The 18,684-nt window shown below is 35.0% G+C and overlaps 1 protein-coding gene and 1 long non-coding RNA gene across 7 annotated transcripts in view; both read right to left on the bottom strand.

Moving 5' to 3' along the window:
- The window catches only part of LOC126976551 (uncharacterized), a 219,216-nt gene extending 218,425 nt beyond the window's left edge, over window positions 1-791 (bottom strand). The window contains exon 1 of the long non-coding RNA XR_007731938.1: window positions 633-791. This is a non-coding gene — a long non-coding RNA (uncharacterized LOC126976551). The remainder of the gene's footprint in view (window positions 1-632) is intronic.
- The window catches only part of LOC126976532 (protein alan shepard), a 179,841-nt gene extending 173,172 nt beyond the window's left edge, over window positions 1-6,669 (bottom strand). For 2 of the 6 annotated variants that reach the window (XM_050824920.1, XM_050824917.1), the window contains exon 1: window positions 6,380-6,668. The gene's annotated coding sequence lies outside the window, so the exon portion shown is untranslated. Of the gene's footprint in view, window positions 1-6,379 lie in introns of all 6 variants that reach the window. The other 4 variants (XM_050824916.1, XM_050824914.1, XM_050824915.1 and 1 more) reach the window with 4 other exon arrangements.
- Between the last annotated feature and the right edge of the window lie 12,015 nt (window positions 6,670-18,684).

Here is an 18,684-nt window from a genome sequence, read left to right as displayed (position 1 = left end):
TTGACCCACTTTAAACGGCCAGATTTCGTTCAAACTTCGTAGATTTATCGAGTACCAAGGACAATACATTAATTTGATAAAATTATTCCATTTTTCAGTTTTCAAATTAAGAATTTTGTTAATTTATATAATTTTTTTATCTATCGTCGATAAGGCCGGAATTGAAGTTCATTTTAAATTTCAACCATTATCTTTTCAACCCAAGCGTGTTTTTTAGTTTTTAAAACTATTTTCTAGTGAACTCCAACAAATATCGTATATTTATACAGATTTGTATAAAAAACTTAACTTATATACTAAAACCTTCCCCGAGAACCGCTTTATCCATGGATGAAAGCACCAAGAAAATCGCTGCAGTAGTTTTTGAATTCATCGCGAACAGACATACAGAATACAGACAGACAGACGCGGCGGAGGACATTGTTAATATTTTTTTTAATGAAAATAAGGGACCAAACGTGCCTGTCTGAGCTCAGTTGGTCCCGCATCGTTCATACAATATAATAAGGGACGAGACGAGCAGGACGTTCAGCTGATGGAAATTGATACGCCCTACCCATTACAATGCAGTGCCGCTCAGGTTTCTTGAAAAACCCAAAAATTCTGAGGGGCACTACAATTGCGCTCGTCACCTTGAGACATAAGATGTTAAGTCTCATTTGCCCAGTAATTTCACTAGCTACGGCGCCCTTCAGACCGAAACACGGTAATGTTTACACATAACTGCTTCACGGCAGAAAAAGGCGCCGTTGTGGTACCCATAATCTAGCCGGCTTCCTGTGCAAAAGGAGACTCCCATGTATTGGAACATTGATTTAAGCCTTGAGCGGTGTATAAAAACTATACAAGCAAGCATTACAATTGTTAACAGCGACGTGATTTCCGACCGCAAACGGGACGAGTCCGTACCGTCGGGTATTTATTTAGTTATCGGACACATAAACGCGCTAACCGCACACGATAACGGAACAATGACTGTAAAGTGTAAACTATGCGAGTACACATTTGGTACCTACGCTGAGATACGCTTATCGTCATGTCAATACTGCTTTGTGCGAGATATGGTAGTCTGTTTGTTCTAATACGGACGCATTCTTTATCCTGAATAGCTTTCGGACAATGCTTTCCATTAGCTAACCGAGTTTTAATGTTTTAAACGATTTAAAGATATATTTTGTTTATCTGCACTTTACAAGCCGACTGTCTCTACAAATACATTACGTGTCTGAGTTCTGTTTTGTTTGTGTGGCTTTTAACCAGTTGTGGTCATCATAAGATACATAAAAGCTTTATGCGTAAATGTATACACTTTTATAATAAAGTCCCAGCCACTTTTCAGGCATTATTTAAAAACAAATTTAAATGTTTTATAAAAAAATGGTTGTGTCGTAAATCCTACTACTCCACAGCTCCTATATAATCGGACTGCCTGGGCCTAGATGAGTACAATATTGTATACTTCATTCAAAAGAGCACAACAAAGAATGCTGGGAGATATATATGTATGAGCTAATGCCAGCCTTGAACTAGATATAAATTATCTTTCTTCGAACTTTATATTTACTGCACTAAAAAAAACCTACTGGGACGTTTATTTACTATTTGCTATAATATTCTGGGTTTGCTTAAAATATCTATAATTTGAAGATTGTAAATTAGAGCGCTTTCGCACAACGTCGGATCCGAATCCGATCCGTACCCGTGAAAGCACGGTCCGGATTTGTAGAAATATTTCTATGGTAGTTTACATACTAGATCCGGCTTCCGTCATCCGTTTATTATCCGTTTAGTATTTTCACGGACACGGACCGGATTCGGATCGGACGTAGTGTGAAAGAGCTTTAATTGTCAACGAGTCAACAACTGCTATTTAATCATTATTTTCGTGTAACTAACCTTCAAAATTGACACAAAATACGACACGTGAATTTTATCTTTATAACGCATCAATGATTAAACGACAAGCCTGTTAGCGAAATGGTTTTGATGACGCAACCATGCCTATCAGATCCCCACAGTCTGCCGAGTTTCATCACTGTTAGCGTCATTGTCACAAACTTAGAATATGTATATATTTATAGAACAAACTGTGCGAGAGAGAAGAACTGCTCTAACAGAGGGAAAAAAAATATTTCGAATAAGGACTACAATGCTTTAACTCAAATCAAATCAAAACCAGTTTATTCACGTAGGTCACGGAAATGACACTTATGAATATCAAAACAAAAAAAAAATTTTTATTGAATTTACCGCTACTTCGTAAAGGGTTGAGCTAATGAGAAGAAGTAGCAAGAAACTAATTGCCACTCTTTTATATCAAGATTTACAGATCATTTCAATTACAATATAATATGTAAAATGTAAAATGATGGAACAAACTCACTCAAACGTCAAATAGTCAATGTCTTACAAGAGTAAGTCAAAAAAACTTATAAGTATTTCATCTAAAATAAAAATCTAAACCTACTTTACACTACTACATATGGAAATAAGGGACAAGACGAGCAGGACGTTCAGCTGATGTTAATTGATACGCCCTGCCCATTACAATGTCTTGATAAACCCAAAAATTCTGAGCGGTACTACAATGATGCTCGTCACCTTGAGACATAAGATGTTAAGTCTTATTTGGCCAAAAATTTCACTAGCTACAGCGCTCTTCATACCGTAACACAGTAATGTTTACACATTATTGCTTCATGGCAGAAATAGGCGCCGTTGTTGTACCCATAATCTAGCCGGCTTCCTGTGCAAAAGAGCCTCCCCCTGGTAAAAGTTATTCCAAATTAAAAAAAAAATCTGTGTTAGTGATACACGTGAAGTAGAGTTATTCCAAATTTAAAACTATTTCTCTGTATCACTGTCACTACAGAATTACATGACAGGGAGAAGTAATTTTGATCTTGGAGTAACTTTACACTACGTTTATTAATAAGACAGATAAAGATCATAAATAAAAACTTTATTCTCTCTAATTATTGTTAATTTTAATAGAAGAACAATTTCAGTTATTTTCTTCACCATATTTTGATTAATTCATTATTTATTTAACTTATTACAGTAACTACATACATAATTGTTTAACATTGTAATATTGTTAAATATTTCATCATTTGTAAAATCTGCTTATACCTATAAACACATTATGTTATGTTTTTTTAAGTGATAACCCTCACTTCTAGGATTATTACACAAATAAAATTTGAAAAACAAAACTTTATGAACGATGCGGGATTCGAACCCACGACCTCCGGCGTTCCGTGCCGGTGCTCTAACCAACTGAGCTAACCGTTCGAGTACCGCCTCGTTATAAAATTCTGTTTGCTTTGTTCAACTCTCAGGTTAGCTCACCGTTCATAAAGTTTTATTTTTCAAATTTTATTTGTGTATGAACACATTTCTTAATGTATTAATTATCCCTTATGTACTTACTTAAATCATAAGTATATAATGATGTGTTTATGGTATAAACTGTCTGAATAAATAAATATATTAACGGTATTCAAAGGGCGTAGTAATAATTGATGAAAATATTCATATTGTTGAATCATAATAATATGTAAATGTTGTGCGTAATGTTCGCCTTTGCTCTATGGTTTTAGTTATAACTTATTTTAATTTATAATTTTTATTTGTGTCGCGTATATAATATTTCATACACATGGTGAGCTCATGTTACTGTTAAGCCTGAAGTAATTAAAATAATAGTATTTAATAAAGGAATTTGGAATGGATTAAATGGAATAATTCTTGTAGGTGGTCATGAAATTCCAATTTCTACATTGGGAGATAAACTACTATGGAAAAATGCTCAAAAAAATTTTTCAGAAATAATAAATAAAATTATACCTCATCGTATATCACCAGGAGTGTTCTTGATAATACCATTGTATCCCAAAACTAACCATTGAATAAGCCTAACGGAAGAATTTTCTAAATCTCCCCTTAGAAAGAGTTTTTCCTTGGAATATTAATTTATAAAATACCACATATCTCAAGTATAACATATAAAATGAGTCACTTTAAGTATAAGCATTAAACTGTAATCTTTCCATACCAGTTTAACAAGTGGGAGGCTCCTTTGCTCAGGAAGCCGGATAAATCATGGGTACCACAACGGCGCAACATATATTAAAACCTTTTCCGAAGCACGCTGCATCTTGTGGTATAAATATTATACTGATCGGTTCAGTAGTTTTTGCAGTGTAAGCGAAGAAATGGCTCTCCATTTATTAGTATAGATTTCTGTAATTGGCTTAGACTTTCCATTTTTTAGGTTTTTTTTGTATTATGAACAGAACAAACGGTCCGCTAGTTGTGCATTAATAAGCGTGCTAAGTTATTCATTGTCAGTACATTTATGAAAATTTAATATACGTTCACAAAAATCGTCACCTTTTTGCTCTTAATAGTGATTTTCATTATTATAACACTAGAAATAAGGGAGTTACAAGCAGTAACTAATTCTAGTAGGCTTCATAAGATACATAATAGCTTTAAGGGTAAATGTATACACTTCTATAATAAAGTCCAAGCCACTGTTCAGGCATTATCTATAAATAAATTTAAATGTTTTATAAAAAAATGGCTCTGTCGTAAATCCTATTACTCCACTGCTGAATATCAAAATGATCGGACAGCCTGGGACTACATTGTGATTATTTTATAGAAATGACTGTACAATATTGTATATTTTTATTGAAAAGAGCGCAAAAAAAGAACGCTGGGAGAGTTTCTTGCGCCGTTTCTTCTCTCTCAGAGCGCCATTTGTTTCCGAAGTGGTAGTAGTATCTAGTAGTTGGTAGTAGTAGTAGTAGTAGTATTAGAAATGACATCAAAAAGAATTCTAAACGAATCAATTTTGAGAAAATAAATGCCTTTTATGCCTTTTATTGCTGTGACTGATCGGGTTTTTTTAGTCGACTTAACTCCGTTAGTAAAAAGACCGTATTTATCCATATCCGACCGTTTTTACACGCTTTTTATTAACTTCACCTGTTTGTTTGTAACCGACTCATTTGGGCACGATTTTGACCTACTTTAAACGGGCAGATTTCGTTCAAACTTCATAGATTCATCGAGGACCGAATACAGTAATTTGATAAAAATATTACATTTCTTAATTTACAAAGTAAGATTTTTATTAATTTATATATATTTTTTTCATCTATCTTCTATAAGGCAGGATGATGTTCATTTTAAATTTCAGTCATTATCTTTTCAACCAAAGCTTGTTTTTTAGTTTTTTAAACTATTTTTATTGCAAGAAGGAGGAGGACTAACTAGCAAACGCCTCATTTTATGTTAAGTGATCACCGCAGCCCATATTATATTTCACCGGAGTGACAGCTCAATCTCATTCAATATCCTCACAATAAAGTGCTCACCGCACCTAACTCACTTCCTAGTCACAACTCACAACTAATTTGTTTTCTAAAATGACGCTCATTGTCAACTTCCCATATTACTATGCGTATGGGTATCTATGTACCGGAATACCGTAACAGGTTACTTCCGGCGATATAAATTATTGTCAACCATAGAGGCACGAACTCTATTAGACTCTACTTACTTTTACGACTCTTATCTATTCGGTTTTATGACTCGAAATCTCTGCTAATCGAGTTTTAATTAATATGTTTCATTCAGATAATATCTATCAATTATCAGTAATAATCACATATCATTTAAATGTGTATATAGGTTTTTATATTGCAGTTATTCAACGACTTGCTGCAAGTTTCATGTACCTTTTATCGGGATGACCTTCAGAAACATTTTGATAAGAGATAACAACTTGTAGCTGTAAACTCTTTCTTAATTACCTTTAGATGACTGAAACAGTCTATAACTACACAGAGGTAGACTACTCAGGGTTTTACCAAACCCAGTTAATATTCAGTAGTATTATTTGACGGCAGATGCATTTTAACAGTTTGAATGAATTTAAATAAAACAATTTTAAAGGATTTAAACGCGTGTTTTTGTAACTGTGTCTTTATATTAGATTTTCCCGTAAATGTTACATTTTTATCATTATTTTAGTTAACCCGACGTTTCAAGACCTTTACAGATCTCGTTTTCAGGGGGACTGTTTGAATGAACACGGAAATTTTACAGCGATCGAATTTTCCACAGGAATACCTGAAACCTCACTGCGATGTAAAATGGATGTGTTTATCAACAGGTCTGTTGCATGCGGCGCTATTTTAAAACATCGTCGCAATTACAAATTGTAATTGCGAATTCTTAAAATGCTTCTGAATAAATGATTGTATTTAATGATTGAACTGTTCAGCCAATTTGTCGGACACTATTAAGTATCGCGAGCGACTTAAAATAGACAGTATGTACGCGTGCATACATCGATCGCACTCACCGTGCGTTGAGGCTGATTGCGCGCCGGTCAGCTGAGCCGGAGGATGCGACGTAGCAAATTGCACAGCACTGGTTTCCGGTACCTGTATCCCGCTAGCGGCGCGGTGCACGACAGAATCCTGGCACTACACGTGTAGACCGAGCTCGGCTGAATCACGGGGTTACACACACTTGCACCGAATGCGTCAGGAGGCAACTTGCGCGTCTCTCGCGTACTGGCGGCGAGAATGTCGGCGAACGACTGAGTGCCGACATAGAGCGCGGGGGCAGACGCCGACACCCGCGCCTCCCCGCGCCGCCCACTTCCTCCGATGAATGACAATAATGGAAGACGTTCAACTCGCCGCAAACCGAATAATATGAATCATTGCATTAGGGTGCAGCCCCGCCCGAGTCCGGTGCAAGCAAGGCGTAGAGCTCACGACGCACACAAACGACTCTACGTGATAGCTACGCACAGCAAAGGCGACTGCAGCTGTCTCTCAGATGCTAGATGCGATGCGAGGGTGTCGCAACCAGACGCTATGCGGTTATTTCGTATACGATAGTAAGGCAGCCCGGCGGCGTACAATTAGCGAGTCTACACGGCCAGCGTACGATGCTACGCCACTAATCTCATCAGAACCAACTAATCTAATCCAGCACGAAGCCCTCTAGTGTTTTCTTCCAATTGTGTCCACTCAAGGTGAATTAGAGGTTCTCTCTGGAGAGTCTACAGAGCATGTAGTCCGGTGCAATGGCGATTAATTTTTAAACCGAGTGTAATGGTAGAACATTTTTATGGTTTCTAATGAAAACCGTCAGATTTTTCTTACTTCAGTCGTAATAAAGGAAAAACAGTACATGTTTAAGAGAATACTTGCTGTGAGTTCTACAAATATTATGTCTGTTTGTCTATATATGTACAGGTAAAACGCATAAACTAGTACAATAGATCTAATTATAGCTTTGCATGTATTATGTTTTTTTTATAAAAAAGAGGTCGGTACAAATATTCCCCAGTGGGAGGCTCCTTAGCACAGGATGCTGGCTAGATTATGGGTACCACAACGGCGCCTATTTCTGCCGTGAAGCAGTAATGTGAAAGCATTACTGAGTTTCGGTCTGAAGGGCGCCGTAGCTAGTGAAAATACTGGGAAAATGTGACTTAACATCTTATGTCTCAAGGAGAACAGCGTAGTTGTAGTGCCGCTTAGAATTTTTGGGGTTTTCAAGAATCCTGCGCGGCACTGCATTGGAATGGGCAGGGCGTATCAATACCATCCGTTGAACGTCCTGCTCGTCTCGTCCTTTATTTAAAAAAAAAATACATATATAGGATATATATGCTAGAGGCAGGCATTGGTATTTTTACTGATTTTGAATCGTCACTATAATTTTTTTTTAATTACTGGATCTACCATATATTCGGAAAAAATAGAGCTCGTGAACAGAACATACAAGAAACTCCTTTAACGTGAACGACGTCACTTTTTTACACGCTTTTTAATTTTTCAGTTTGCAAAAAATAATGAGATTTTTGTTCATTTATATAATTTTAATCAATCGTTGGTAAGGCAGGAATTAATTGAATTAGTTTTCTATGGTAGCGTGTTTTTAAGTTTTTTTTAACTACTAAATAGTAGTTAAATTTATTTTATTACTATCGTCGACTCTGACTTAACAAATGAAATTTGTTAAATTGTCGTTGTTTTTTTTTATTTTATAATATTGACACACTTTTACACAAATTATCTTGTTTCAAACTAGGCACTGCCTGTACTATGGGTACAAGACAACGATATATTCAATACAATATACTTACTTAAACATACATAAATACATTTAAACATCCATGACTCGGAAACAAACATCTATATTCATCATATAAATGATTGCATCTACCAGGATTCGAAACCGGGACCTCTAGCTTAGTAGTCAGGGTCACTAACCATTCGGCACTATGGGTCGTCAAAGTTAAGTCCAATAGCCAATGTTTTTAGCTGGTTACGTTATGGGTACCGTCATGTTATGAACCATATTGGGTTTCGTGCGCCTCTTCACAGAATGTGTTCATCATTGGATTTTCACATTAATGTCGACCTGTTTTCGCACTCCTCTAGTGCTGCATTTAAGACTAACTTTAAACAACAATTACTGTCCTTACTTTAAACCTTGTATCTTTATTCATTATTATATCCCTGTCTCTGTCTTGATTTATATAATACTGTGTATTCGCCTAAATATTCTATTGTTTACTTATCTTATCGTTCTGTTGTCATGTCTGTAAAATTGTATTATTTTGTGTTCTCAGTGAAACTATTCTAGGATATATCCAATATTGTAATTTGTATATTTATTTAACTTGATTTTGTACTAAAGTGATGTATCTGTTTGTTTCCTTAATAAATAAATAAATATGTTTATTCAATGCTGCTTGAAGCTTTCACGGCCGTTCACTACGCTTAAACGGTCACTTACGCGACCTCCAAGTTGTGGGCTTGCTATGAGCTTAAATTTTGGCACTATTGTAAGTGCTGCGTTCATTTTATATTTTTATTTCATTACCGATTTACAGATTTTACTTTGTGTATTTGATTCATGTTGTCAAAGTCAAAGTCAATGTTTTTATTTGCATAAACATGTTAGATCGATGTTACATAAAAATACATTTCTATATCATTAGTTACAAAATATCAATTTAACAAAAGATTAGTAACAGTATTATATAGTATATAGTCAAGTTTTTAATCTCTCTTATTATCGTGTCCACCGATCTTTATTCGACCACGTTACTTTCACCATAATATCTCTCAACACCAAATGAATCGCAGTGGATCATGGTTATCCCTTGAGATGGATATGTGCACAATTTTTAAGGAACCATAGAAAATATTTAGTTACATATTTTTTAAATCTCAATCTTGTATAATATGTATATTTGTGCCATAATTATTTATATTTTGACTCCTAAATGTCAGTACAGCTCCAAACGTCACACAATGGGGGTCATTGAAAATCAGTGTTGTTCTCATAAAAGTATAGGCACAACTGTTACTGAGTAGACGCCAGTTTTGGAAGACCAGTGCAATATAGATTATTTAGTATTGTTATTTTTTTCTTTTTTGCTTTCGTATTTAAGATTAACGTTAGATGTGTGATCATTGACTTATTTTGATTGAATGTGTGGCAAAGATTTTCTTTCAAATGAAATTCATTTTCATTTCATTTGATATCGTAAAGGCCATCCCTTAACTCTGATGCTACGAATGTTCTTCCATCGCGTGAGCCTCTTGCCCTTTTGCCCCTCTTTCATATAAAAATATTACCTCGGAAATAATGCCCAGTGGTAATCAAATCACACTTCGGTTGTAAAAAGAAGAATACAATAATGACAACAGTCAAACCAACTAAAAATTTTCTTTAAAAAAACATACACACACTGTAGTTACCATAATATTATGCGAACAATTTTTTTTTTATCTCTTTGGTATATTATCTATTTTATCTCAAGTAGGTTATTTATATATTTTGTTGTTTTGCTTATTTATTATAAAATCATTGTTGGCCAATGTTTTGTACAATATTATAAACCTATTAATAATTGATGTAATGTGCGGTAGATTTCATGAAATAAATAAGTAAAAATAATACTGAAACCTACTTAGCTCGAGTCATGACAATAATTCAAACGTATCTCATTTTGTTCTCTATTCTAGAGTTCTTAATTCAAAATAGGATTTTGAATTCAGTTCCGGAATGCCAAAACGTAGTACCCATTCGCAATGAGAAATATGCCTCGGCGTTAGAAGAACGGTCGCAATTAAAATTTTATTACAATGAAATTTATTCATTACATCGCCTGGGGCGGTTCTATGGCTAAGTTGTGGTATCATTCAAAAAGTCCTTTATGTATTTTCCTACATTATCTGGGATCTTGTTGTGAGATTTACCCGATTTACACGTATAAGTTTGTTCCTGTAGTTAGATTATAAATGTATTAATTATTATTGAAAAATTGAATTATACTTAATGAGTCTAGATTATCAAGAAACTGAAAATATCATTCAGACAATTTTATAAAAAGGATTGAAACTCTCACACACAATCACTGACACACACACACACACACACACACACACACACACACACATTTTATTTTCATTGATTTTACTAATTTACTATTATTTCTCTACCATCTCCATGCTATGTTCCGCGAGTCAAATAGAAGTGTCTTTTTTTAGTAACTGTGTTTCCCGGCTTCTGTGTCACAAGCACCTTGCTTAGTGCAGAGCCAACACTCAGTACATATAACATACAAGGTACTCAAATATTCACAATTATGTTAAAGTGTATTGTGTTAACTTTAATTACTTTGTATGTGTCTTAATTCTGGTAAAATTTATTATTATATTAAGAAATCTCTGGTCTAAAGTAATAAGTAAAGTAAGTAAACTATAAATAAGTATATAAAATTCAACTACTATCAAGTATGTGAACGTATAGTGGCACCATATTAATTTAAAAAAAAGGTGTGTGTGTAGATACCCTTTGTATGCACGCAAGAAGATATAATTCTTAGGCGTGAAAAAAAAAAATTGAAGGCCGCGTTACTTTGCGGAAATCCATAATTATTCAAATGATTTGAGTTTTCTTTAGTGTTAATTCCGCCAATATTTGTCTTTACACAATTCGACACGTGTTTCGCCTCTACACGAGGCATCCTCAGGACGTGTTGTCTCGCCAAATTCTGGCTCGAGACAGATTTTTTAAAAGTTATTGTTTAAAGACAAATATTGGCGGAATTAACACTAAAGAAAACTCAAATCATTTGGATTCTTCGGAGTTACAAAGCAAAAATCCTTAAAATTATGTATTCCTCGTGCTAATACTGAATACTGCTGAATATCTAAATGATCAGACAGCCTGGGACTAGATTGTGATTATTTTATAGCGATAGAAATGACTGTACAATATTGTTTATTTATATTGAAAAGAGCGCAAAAAAAAGAATACTGGGAGAGTTTCTTGCGCCGCTTCTTCTCTCTCAGAGCGCCATTTGTTTCCGAAGCGGTCGTAGTATCTAGTAGTATAAGAAATGACATCAAAAATAATTCCAAAGGAATCAATTTTGAGAAAATAAATGCCTTTTATGCCTTTTAATCTACGTTTGTAGAAAGAATAATATAGTAAAAATCTTGTAACGATGGCAGAAGCGGCGTAAGAAACTCTCCCAGCATTCTTTTGTATACGTCTTAGATAATTTATAGTTCTAGACAGAGCCTCTTGCTGTTACACCACCGATGAAAACAGGCTAGGTTTATTCCTTTAGTGTGCGTGTCAAGCTACGTCTTACACTCGCAATTTCTATGTTTCTTTGTGTTAGTGTGCGTGCATTGCTCAAAATAGAGGTTAACTGTAAACCTGAATTTTTTTCGAAATTTTCACAGCTGTCTACATATCTGCATGTGGTCGTTGTCGTTGGTTGTTAGGCCAAAGAAGTATAACTTCTTGCGTGCATAGATAAGTACCCACACACTTATTTTTTTTTTCTACTGGTTAAAAAAACCGTTATAACTTAAACCTATGGGGCGTCTAGTTATGGTAATAAGTTATGATATTTATAAGTTATCTAGTTTCAAATAAGTCTATTTCAGTTTTTAATGCGGACTGTAATACGAGCTGGAATATCTCAGGGGTATGAAACTGACATGCGATGTACGTAATTATCCTATTAGTGATTGTTCCATATAAGTTGCAGTTAAACTTAAATTCAAGTATCAATTGCCTATTTTTGAAAATAAATACAGTAGATATTCGCTTATGCGGAATAAATATTATTCTGATCCATTCCGATACTAAAAAATCCATTTTTTTTTTATGGAATAGGAGGACAAACGAGCGTACGGGTCACCTGTTGTTAAGTGATCACCGCCGCCCACAATCTCTTGCAACACCAGACGAATCACAGGAGCGTTGCTGGCCTTTAAGGAAGGTGTACGCGCTTTTTTTGAAGGTACCCATTTCGTATCGTCCCGGAAACACCGCACAAGGAAGCTCATTCCAGAGCTTTGTAGTACGTACCATATGAAAACAAAATTTTATGAACGATGCGGGACTCGAACCCGCGACGTCTCGCGTTCCGTATGAGCGCTCTTACCAACTGAGCCAATCGTTCGACTGACGTATCGTCGATAACATCTCGTATGTTTTGTTCAACTCTCAGGTTGTGACTTCATCTACATTGATCATAAAATTCTGATTTTGTGTGTTAAAAATAAAACTTTTATTTTGTGTGATTAAGCCCAGAAGTTAGGGTTATTTATCAATTTAAATCATAACAAATTGTTATAAATCCAGATAGTTAAATATTTGCAAGCGAGCTATTTTTCTTCGTATTATTTATTTCTAGATAGATAAGCGTGTGTTGGTACACATAGGTTAGGTCTATATGAAATAACAGAAGAAAAAACTTTAGAACACACGACCGAAGTAAAAAAAAATATTAATTTTTAAGAAAATGTTCCTAAACGTAATGAAATAATCATGAAATCACCGTTCGCGTAACGCTAGCGTTCGTTCGTAACGCTCTCGTCATTTATTCACCAGGTTATTCCCCATGTCAAGCGTGCTTAAATAACTTTTTACCAGTCAGAGTTTACCTTTCCGTAGGAAATGGGTACAGCGATACCTTTTCCTGTGTTGAAGCGGTACTGCGCCAGCATCTTGAGTTTTGACGCCGTAGCTAATAGAATTACTGGACTAATGGTAATGATCATCTTATATCTCAATTCGACGCGCCTGAATGTGGAGTGCCACTGAATTGTAATAAGCAGGGCGTACCATTTACCATGGGTGAACGTATTCTCGTCTCGTCGGTTTTTCTCATAAAGAATAATAATTAATTAACTGATTCATTTCATAATTCTTACTCTTGCAGTGAGCCGACAGCGACGTATCTCAAATGGTTGAATTGGTCTTCCCAAAGAGATGCTACATTCCGCAATAATAGACGACATTGAGAAAGGATGTGCAATGAGGTTTCATATGCACTATTACAGAATCTACACCCTCTGCAATATCTGAAGTCTAAGATTGAGAGGTGTTTGTTTAAACTGCAGTGTCCCGATAGTGTTCCGGTTAGAATGACTTTCCTATCTAGCTTCCAAACTCATCACATTAGAATATGAAGCAGTCCTCAAAGAGATTTTACCCCAGGAGATTACCGGCTCTGCCAGAGTCGGAGAATCTCTCCGCGAGTATTGGCACCCGTGGTATACTGGGGAGGACACAGAACCGCGCTTCCCGAGGTCAAACGAGATATCAACACCACAGAACCCCGCTCCACACTTTATGTGGAACTTTGCAACATCAGAAGAATCCACTCCAAGTCAAACGCCACCCACCATCACCTTTACCAGTGGGAGGCTCCTTTGCACCGGATGCCGGCTAGATTATGGGTACCACAACGGCACCTATTTCTGCCGTGAAGCAGTAATGGGTAAGCAGGTAGACGAATTAACATTATTTAGAAACTTATTAAATTGCGAATTTGGTTAGAAATTCCAAAAAGAGGCCTAGATACTATATTTCTTTTAAATCGCCTTCAAACTAGCCAATTAAACACTTCTTAAAGAAACAACACATGAATTGCACGGAATGTAGCTTTAAATATTTTTATTGAGGGTACTACGAGAATTGATATAATGTACGCACTGAAAACTATTTCAATAGCAGTATAAAATGTTATGTTATGCTGTAATTCCGATACTTCGAATACCATTTTAGTTCAATAAATAACTCAAGTATAATATGATACAAAAATCTATCTATACATATAAAAATGAATTGCTGTATGTTAGTCTTGCTAAAACTCGAGAACGGCTGGAACGCTTTGGCTAATTTTGGTCTTGAATTATTTGTGGAAGACCAGAGAAGGTTTAAAAGGTGAATAAATATGAAAATGATCCGAATGAAATAAAAACAACAATTTTGGTTTTCCTTTGATGTGTCTCCCGTGGTTCCGAAATCAAATTGAAAGAATAGTTTAAAATGAATAAATAGTAAATTTTCAGGAGGAAAAAAATAAACTTAATTTTTGCAAACGTTAGTTAGTACATTAACTACAGTTGTTAACTATCTATCAGATTATTTTTATGTAGAATGATAAATCTTAAGTTTTGTCAAAAAATAATATTTCGGAACCTAACCGCATAAAATATATAGTTTATCAGAAAGCTTTAAATTTTTTTTATTTTTTTTTGTTTTGATAACTTTTTACACAAATTATCTTGCCCCAAACTAGGCATAGCCTGTACTATGGGGACAAGACAACGATATATTAATACAATATACTTACTTAAACATACATATATACATATAAACATCCATGACTCGGAAACAAACATATATCATATTCATCATATAAATCATTGCACCTACCGGGATCGAACCCGGGACCTCTAGCTTAGTAGTCAGGGTCACTAACCATTCAGCTATATGGGTCGTCTCTAATTGAGTAACAGACTGTATCATAGCCGGGTGTCTGTCAATATCAAATTGAAACCTTATAAATTTATAATTGTTTATTTATAATAATTATTATAAATTTATAATAATTAATAGCCAGTATTTTAGGAAAACTCTGTTTTGTAAGTAAGCAACATCATGTGTAATAAATCGAAAATAATTATAAAGTTTCATTCAAACAGAGCATTTCTTTATTTGTTAAAAAAAAAACCTTCCTTTTGTTTGTTTTAACTTTATTTTATACAAAAGTTTAGGACTTTTATTGATCCATTGAGGCAGTACAGTCTGCCGTCTGGTCAGCTAGTTTAAAATATAATATATCGAAACGAATTTGGAAACCATTTTAGACAAACAGATATGTCCATATGTTTATATATGTGATACGTCTATGAAGCGATGACTTTCATCGAATGTAGGGAAAGGAATATGTACTTTTATAAATACCTGGTATAACTATTGTTTTGGCGATGTTGCAATAAGTTAGTTATCATTTACTTTCAAGTGACATCACGGTCCTCTTGATCCGTAAAATGAATATAATATAATCTGATTTCGCTCTCCATTTTCGCAGACAATAAAAATTTAATAAGTACGCTGGCGATTTTTCAATGCTTCAAGAACAGTGGGAATTGAAACAATAGTATCTCGGATTATTCCTGGGGTCGCGATATTGCAATTTTTATTTTATTTTCTCAGTGCCTTAAAGTTCATCTTGTCAAGACCGGTTCGCCCACAGATACACCGAGACTGCACAGATTTCTGCGTCTTGCGTTCCACCCGCCGTACAAGTCAGTTTATTTCCCTTTTTATCCTTTTACGATTCATGATACTGACTCCAGCGTTAATGTTGAACCTAGACATCGTTTAAGACCTTTTTCATATATTGGAGCCCCCATAAAGTGTTTAATTTAAGTTTTGAGATTTTGTGCTTAAGATAATATTACAATATTTTATGTTTTAAGGACTCTCACACGTTACCGCCGCATCGCATCACATCGCATTTCCCTGCTGTTTTCCCTGTGCCTCCCCGGGGCAAAAATTTAATAAGGAGTCCCAGGCTCAACGGTGTACGTATAAGGTGACCCGTATGGGCTTTTAGAAGTGGGAAGCTCACGCTTCCATCCTATGACGCCGGCACGAATGGGCCATTCTTGTCCAGATTAAGTACCACACACGCACAGAAAACCGGCGTGAAATATTTGCCTAGTACAGTTATATTACGCTTTGGTTAGTATCGAGTACCGGAGCCCATCTCCCCGTCCGTCGTCAAAGAGATCTTACCCTAGGAGAGTACCGGCTCTGCCAGATTCAGAGAATCTCTCCCCGAGTATTGGCAACTGTAGTGCCGCTCAGAATTATTGGGGTTCTTCAAGAATCCTGAGCCTGACGGCCTTACGGCCTAGGACGGACGAGATGAGTCCTGCTCATCTCGTCCGTCCTCTTCATAACAAGAAAAATTGTTGGAACATACAGTATGATAAAATATTATTCACCATAAAAATGCGTCAATTCCTCTAAATAAAGTATTCAGTCATTCTCAAACATAATATTGAAGCTATGGAAAACAAGACGTCTATTCTTTATGAGATGAATGAATGCCTTAGAATTTTTTACGAGTTCTTCATTAGCCACTACGGAATGTTTGTTTGCTAGAATTTTAATTACAAAGTAATCATGAAAGATGTATATTTACTCAAGTTGTACATCGCTATATTACCTTATTCAAATAATATTTCATTGTTGATTACTTATTATGAATTACTTTTTATAGAAATTATCATAAATAATTCCTTTGAGTTTTAATTTAAAAAAAATCGGTATTTCTTCTACTCGGCAGCGTTGTTTATTACGAAATATTACTTATATGTACCTATCGATATTAAATTTTAATACTGATGAAATTTCAGTCACTACTTCATCTAGGATAGTGTAACTTAGCAACAATAAGTGTTTTATCCTTAGTGATATACTAAGGGCGCAACGAACACACAAGAGGCAAAAAATTATGCTCAATTTTGTACCCGAGGTATGTTAAAAATAAAACTGAAAACAAAATTTTATGAACGATGCGGGACTAGAACTCGCGTCCGTGCGAGCGCTCTTTCCAACTGAGCCAACCGTTCGAGTGACGTATCGATTATAAAATCTTTGAATCTCTGAAGCCACAACCTGATAAAATGTTGTTTTCAGTTCTATTTGTGTAATTAATCTCAGAAGTGAGGGTTATAACTTTAAAAACATAATAAAATTGATATGTTAAATGTCACTTAGCCGAGATATCTGCGTCTCCGCAAACAAGGCCGTGACACAAACAAACTGTATGATGCGTGCACAAACAAACTATATGATGCGTGCACAAACAAACTGTATGATGCGTGCACAAATTAATACTTCTATCATTTTATTAATATAGACGAAGGGCAAATTTCTTTTAAAGTGAAAACATCTTTGGTTGCTTTTTCTTTTGTGTGTTGGACTGACGGTTTATAAAATGGACACTGGGGACTGTAAATTTGTCCGAAGTTATAATCATATAATTTAATTAATTATAATACGTAAATGGTCTTTATTTATTTATTTGGACATCCAGTTGTTGTTACAATTTTACGTACATATAAATTTATATCAATAATCTTACGATTAATGCACAACATTTTAGGAATGTCCAATGTTTATGAATATAGAAGAATAAAATTATTTGTATTTCGTGTTATATATTATAATCTTCTAGGTAGATAGGTCTTTCTAATGAAGGATAAAACTAAAAAAAATATATGATGTACATTAATTTGCAAACTTCCATCGAAAATTTTTTTTTAAAGAGATCTAGTAAGTAGTTTTTTTTAAACGTCATAAATCAAGTACCATGGTGTTTTCGATTTTCCGAATGCATATGTACGTAATACAGTTACAGCGAAAGATAATACTGTGCTTAAACCAATTTTAACCCAAGGCGTTTTCACGCAAAATAGACGGGCAGATTTTAAGCCAGTTATAAAAATATTGTACAGTCATCAGTACTTCATAAGTGTACAAACAAGTAAATCCGACATCTTGATTTTGGTGAAAATTACTTTGAAAAGATTCCGTTACCAAGGTCTGGCTTTATCATGAAGTAATATTTTCAAGATAAAATATATGTATTTATTTATTGAAGTTACAGGAATGAATAAAAATAATTCTACTCGAAACGTCTAATGAATTTTTTAATCTATTGGATTTTCGCACTGTGTCTTAAGCTACTCGATGTCGGCGTGTCGTTTAGAGTAGGGCTACTAGGGCTCGTATCATACTATCTTCTTTCATCGTTTATAACCCAAGGGGTTCAGATCTGGGCTAGGCGAGGGCCAGACTTGAGCTTTACAAACTCCTAAACGTTATACAATTTACACCTTTGCTGAGCGCTCTCATCGACTGAGTCAGAGTGACGCATTGATCATAAATCTTTGTATATCATGTTCAACTCACAGCTTACGTTCTTAAACGTTGACTTCAGCCAGACTTGAGTATTTGGTGCAAAAAAAAGGTTGTGAGAGTTTCTTGCGCCGCTTCTTCAGAGCGCCATTTGTTTCCGAAGCGTTAGTAGTGTCTACTGGTATATTAGAAATGACATCAAAAATATTTCTAAAGTAATTTTGAGAAATAAATGCCTTTTATGCCTTTTTATACAGAAGTTCTTACTGAAAAGTCTAAGGTACATTTTTTAAAAGCATACTGCTAAGGGATATCCCAACATGATCTAAGACAGTCTCTTGATATACTTTGGCTGAGATATCAACTCCGTTTTCACAAACAAGA

This window comes from Leptidea sinapis, chromosome 41, assembly GCF_905404315.1.
Source record: "Leptidea sinapis chromosome 41, ilLepSina1.1, whole genome shotgun sequence".
Classification (NCBI taxonomy): Eukaryota; Metazoa; Arthropoda; class Insecta; order Lepidoptera; family Pieridae; genus Leptidea; species Leptidea sinapis.
Note: the sequence above shows the minus strand (reverse complement) of the source record. Positions and strands in the feature narration are given on the sequence as shown.